Source organism: Paramisgurnus dabryanus, chromosome 9, assembly GCF_030506205.2.
Source record: "Paramisgurnus dabryanus chromosome 9, PD_genome_1.1, whole genome shotgun sequence".
NCBI classification, from domain to species: domain Eukaryota; kingdom Metazoa; phylum Chordata; class Actinopteri; order Cypriniformes; family Cobitidae; genus Paramisgurnus; species Paramisgurnus dabryanus.
Genome location: NC_133345.1, coordinates 20,757,327 through 20,763,326, shown reverse-complemented (window position 1 = coordinate 20,763,326; position 6,000 = coordinate 20,757,327). Strand labels below are relative to the sequence as shown.

Genomic DNA, 6,000 nt, shown 5'->3' with positions numbered 1-6,000 from the left:
AATTGCAGAAACAATCATACCCGTATTGAACACCCCAACAGTCATCGTAGACCCCCACCCCATTTCTACTCAAATCATAAAACCATAGAGAACAGCCATTTCAAATAGCACACAGACAGTATATGGCATGCATTTCCATTGCCAGACGTCTCCTCATACACAGATGTCTCTGAAATGTACTGTCAGTGTCACGTGCCACGTACAGGACCCTTATAAACAACAAAGACTTTAAATGACTTGAAGCAACTGTGGAGCAATGCGCACCGTGCCACAATGATTGACAGAATATTTGTATTGATAGGAGCAAAACAATAAACATGACTTCAACAAAGCAAGTTAATGCAATAATAGGTTGTGGTCTGGATTTGAATTGCAGTGGGATATCATGTGTGCCACAGGGAATGTCAGTGTCGCGACCTTTGGGGGCATGTAGACAAAAGGATCGTGATACTTTTCTTATCCGACCCACCATCTGTGGTCGTGTCGAGGGGGGCCAGGGACGTGAAAACAATTTGACCATTAAATCTCCGCCCACTAGTTGAAAAAGCAAAGCGCTAAATTCGTGTTCAGGGAGGAGTTTAGAGACGGATTTCTAAATGTGCCTACAGCGATGTATTACTTACAATACTAAACATATCGATTAAGAGCGATAGGGCGCGAACAGCGAGTAGATTTGCCGTTGGAGTTGGAGTAGTAAAGACGTCCCTCCCTTCAGCTGAAGAAGTGTAGTGGAGAGCAGGGACGGCGAGATTAGGGCAGTATAGTTTGGGGGTCTCTGGTATTTATTAGCTCGGTGTTTTTCTCTGGATTTGGAGCAGCAGATCTACAGGTCCGACAGTTTTTCAATCTACATTTACTCACGGCAGTTTTACAACAGTCATCATCTGGGAGCTCGGGACAGCGAAGAAGGACGCGCACGTTGTTTGGGATTTTGAGGTGAGAATTGTCCGTATGCTATCCTGTTAACTCCGTAGGGTGTTACTGTTTACACGAAGGCAAAGTTGTGATGGGTCGTCAGGACTTTGTTTTTTAACGATGAAGTCAACTAGAAAACAGTGCGGTTTGTTTCGGCATGACGGTTCCTTTTATGGTTGCGCATAGCAAATGTAACGGACGAGCACTTGAAGTGTTTATTATGTTGACAGTACTAGTGTTGGAGGTGTTTAAATCAAACAGTTTACCTTCTCGACAGAAGGTGAAAACAACATTGATTAGTGAAATGAGACCCGAGGGTTCAATCGCTTTTGCACTCACGCGCAGTAGCCTATAACGTTAGTTTATTAAAGTGTAACGTCTGCTTTGAGAAAAAAGATTTGTTGACAGAAAACTAAAAGCAAAGCTCATTCGACTACCACGCATAGCCTACATTGATTAAATGTATAGAAAAAAAGCGAATGCTAAATTAATTGAAAAATGTTTGTTACTCTGTTCTCTACACGCTGCACATTTCACAAATATTTAGTATCTCGGTCTGTTATGGTGATTATATATGAACTGGTGACGGCGGCTGTCACCGTGAGGCGGTTTCTTTTCAGCGTAATTAGTTAAGTAAAGCTCGCGGAAAGCCTGGGAGGGATGAGGGGGATTCAAGCTGGCGGTTTTCTCACGGGCTGGGACAACAGGAGGCGTGTGTTGTCCACGAGGTCCCGTCATAACTGTAGTTATATCTCCCCAGACACGCAGGGTCAGCAGATGGAGGAACTCCTGCCGTGGGGTATAAGTTCAGTGCCAGCCTAAATCAATCACAGCTCATCTAAATCTATTAGATCTACCTGTGTGTGTGTGTGTGTGTGTGTGTGTGTGTGTGTGTGTGTGTGTGTGTGTGTGTGTGTGTGTGTGTGTGTCCATCCTTATTTATGCACTGCAGACTCTTTTATTCTAAACGACTTATACATCTATAAATTTATTTTGTCACTGTGTGTATTCTCTATGATCGAACCCATGACTTTTCCGGTGCTAACATTATTTTCCACCTGAGCCATAGCAACACAACACAATCCATCCATCCATGCAACCATCACATTATATTCTGTTAACAAATGTGAAATTTTCCATATTTGAAAACAATGCTGCACCATTACACATGAATTATAGGGATTTTCCTGAAAACTCAAACCATGTACAGAATAAATATTATTATCTTTGGCCCTAACCCAGAAGCAACAGTAACTGTTTAGGCTAATGTTTCCTGTAAAATGTAGCTAGCATAATCTATAAATGAATTTGTGCATTTACATAAATGATCAAATAATGTTTATATATAGCCTTTAACAATGGTATTATACTGTAACAGGTTTGCAGTGTTTCTTTCTGAATACTTATTCTTGAAGGATAAGAAAATGAGCTATTTATTCTGTACCTGGTTGAACAGGACTATGTCATAATTGCACAAGTGTTTATTGAAAGATTTGCAAAAACGCAGGCCTTAAATCTTTAATCCCAACTGCCTTTATCAGCTTTATTTATTGGCTGACCTTATTTTGCCCTGTAACTGTATAAACATTAGAGTTTTTTGCTAAAATTGTTCGTATTTTGGGCTGTTGTAGTAGTCACTGCACTTGTTCCACAAAACATCCCTGACCGGTTTTCAATTAGTCAGGCACTTGTGCATGAAGACATTGGCTCTGAGGGATCCATTAATGCTGGCCATTGGTGGCTTTATAGCTTAGATAAATGCTGATGTCAGAACTACTTCGTTTAAACAACAGGAACATTAACTTTTACATCCCTCTAAGCTATTTTGGTATTTTACATTAACCATTTGATTGTGGGCACGTGGGCATTAGTACTCTAGAAGCAATAATGTTTCGGCTCCAGTAGAAGCTTTGTCCTATGGAAAAATGACAAATAGATTATTTTGATGTCCTTCTACTTTAATAATTTGTAGTTGTATTTATGGTAAATATTGTTGAATAACAATGAAACCCTCAACCAAATTCAAAGTTTCAAACTGACCTGGAATCTGCAGTTCTTCACATTTGCACTCATTTCTCAGAGTCTGTAGAGGGAGTCGGTATTGTTCTGCTTGAGCGGACACAAAATCATTGTGTCACTAAAGTATAAAGCTACTGGAAATGAATCTGTGCTGCTTTGTAGTGGGAAGTCCTTGTTGAGAGCGAGAGGCCTGTCTTCTGGCTGTAATATTAATATCAGTTGACATTCTGGTAGATGAGGCGGTCGTCAGGGCTGGTTTGATCTTCGCCGCACTTCCCACATATCTAATTTGTGCAGGTGATTCATTCCACCATGAGCTTTTACCCCCGAGTCTCCAGTGAAATGCTCTTATTGACAGTAGAGCAAAAGCCCTGGGAGAAAAGGAGGTCAAGTCATCACTTTCTTTCGAGTTTCAGGCATCAGAGATACACGAGCTGGCAGTGTGCAGTCTGCAGAGGATGTGGAATGAGATGGAGTATCTGTTGCCTTGAAAAGAAAATTGCTTTTTCCCACCATTTACTGGAGGGCTCTCATCTAATGTGTGTGACATGGGGCGCTTCACCCGGTAATGAGTTAGGGGCCTTGTTGCCTCCGAGATATATGAAATTTGCTAAGAAGTTGCGTAGATTAATTACCATAAAAAATATGTATTCTTTGGTCATAGATTCTTCAAACATCACTTGTTAAAGGGCCAGTTTACACAAGAAAGGAAATTTCTCCCTTCATTTACTCATCCTTATATTGCTCCACACCTAAATGACTTTGTTTCATCTTTGTAACACAAAAATAAATATTTTTAAGAATGTACTGGTCGCTTTTTTAATGCAGATAAAATGAATAGAGACTGGAGATTTCCACTTTCAGAGCAGAAAAATCTTGCAGCCCTACTTATGAGCTATATTTAGTGTTAATTAAGTCCCATGAAAAATATTCACTGAAACCCACAAAAAACTACATGAATTTAAGTTTAGAAGCTAGTCTAACTGTTAATGTATAGACATAAGCATATTTTTTATGCTTGTATAGATGGCTTTGAGAAATTTTATTGGTTGAGGGTTCCATAGTTCATTCAAGACAAGGATGTCCAGTAGCCCGGGTAAATAACAGAACCTCTTTATCTGAGGGAAACAGACTGCTTGTTTGTGTTAGGCCCAAAGATTCCTCATGCTTATCTATTATTCAGGCAATTTCCTTCAATATTAGTGCGCCTTGGATGTAATGAGGTGAAAGTATGCATGTAACAAGCTGGGTCCTTGAGATAGCTGAGAGTCTCACGCTCATCTGACATGCAGCTAATCTCCACCCACAGTAGGAAATACAGATTTATAATGTTTAAATTCCTTCGCTCATACTGTAATTTGTTGACAGTACATCTTTTGAAATGCAGGTATTGTGTGGAAGGAGACAATATGTGTCATAAGTAGCACGGGTATTTTATGTACTGTGTCAGAGATCTAGGCACTGAAAAAAAAAGAGTAATAAGAATAGAAAGTAAGAGTCAATGTCTACAAATAATGTTGAATATTTGTTGTAGTCGCTGCTCATTAACTGATAAGATGGATAATAGTTACATGTGAAGAGTCGCTGTAATGACTGGCATGAGGTGTAGAAGTTGGCGGCGGCTTTGATAGCTGGCGGGACACTGCACATAACTCATTTGTTTTTCAAATCCAATCTAGGACTGTCTGCGCTGTCATTTCACCAGTAATGAAAATGGATTCATTTGTTCAGACTGCCGGCAATATCTGGTATCTACATTGGTTGCCATAGAAATGACTGAAGCACTGCACAATGGCAGGAGTCATACAAAAGTCACGTTCAAAGTGGAAAGAAAGAAGAATGTTTTTTATTCAAACTGCAATAGACAAACAAACAGATTTAAGCTGGAATAAAATATTTATGCGAGATATTGTTATGTTATTATGCCAGAGCAAAAATTATTTTTAGTCAGATCTCCTTTTTACTCAGCAAACAAATAAAACGGTCACTATAAATGCACGATGATAACTACTGTCGCCTTTGAATTTGTATTATGCTGATAATCAAGGTTTGAGTTGTTACTCAATTACATAAATCAGTAATGACTTGCATGCATCACATTTCGGCTGCAGACACAAAAAATGGCCTTGGTAACGTTAATCCTTCAAAGTTTAAAATGCTCCATTGATTTGAATAATCCACATGGCCCAGTCACATATAGTTGTATCTCTCTGTATATGGATGGACTCACATTAGTTCACAGTCCTGGGGTGTTTTCTTTTTCTCATTTGACACACTCGCTCTTTGTTCTCACTGCACACACATTTAATGTTGTTTTTCACATCTGATCATTTTAGACTGACTGCCCACACTGTCATTTTGTATGTGATGAAATCTGATGTGTTTGTTCAGACAGTGTAGACATCTCCATCAGTTGCCATAGTAATAGTTTGAGCATCAGCTCCATACCAAGAGAGTTCATTCTGAAACTGAAATGTGGATCAGACGAATAAATGAAGTTTTACCTCCTGCCATGTCTATCATGACATCTGATGCATGAGAGAGCAGCGGTGAATTTACACATTTATGCGTATACTGTGTCTGAAAACAATAACTAGTTCATAAATATATAGTACTTTTGACTGAGACACATTTTGTTGTTTGTATCGGATAAAAATCTGATTTAATGTTTGATTTCTGGGTTTGTAAAAACTGAATGGATTTAATTTAAATAAGACTTAACTAAATTTAACTTAATTAACTTAATTTAAATAAGACAAACCCAGCTTCATTAGTCCTGACTCAGCAACTTTAGCTTTGCGTAATTTTTTTTCTTTTTCTTTAAAACTCCAGTAAACATTAAGATTCCTTTCTTCAACTTTGTTTCCCCCCTTCCTTTCTCTTTGGTTTTTGGTAACATATTTGTGGTGCACACAGCAAACTCAGAAGCCACAACTCCTCAGACAGACATTCCTTTGTGAAAAGTGTTTGGTAGATTTGCCTGTTTCTGTGTCCGTTGGTGTTAGATGGTCACTGTTTCACTTGTTTTGAGGTCTTGATGTTGTGCCGCTTTATATACCACCCACA

The 6,000-nt window shown here is 39.0% G+C and overlaps 1 protein-coding gene across 1 annotated transcript in view; it reads left to right on the top strand.

The window, feature by feature from the left end:
* Nucleotides 1–524: 524 nt before the first annotated feature.
* The window catches only part of tspan18b (tetraspanin 18b), a 51,599-nt gene continuing 46,123 nt past the window's right edge, over nucleotides 525–6,000 (top strand). The window contains exon 1 of the mRNA XM_065283073.2: nucleotides 525–936. The gene's annotated coding sequence lies outside the window, so the exon portion shown is untranslated. The remainder of the gene's footprint in view (nucleotides 937–6,000) is intronic.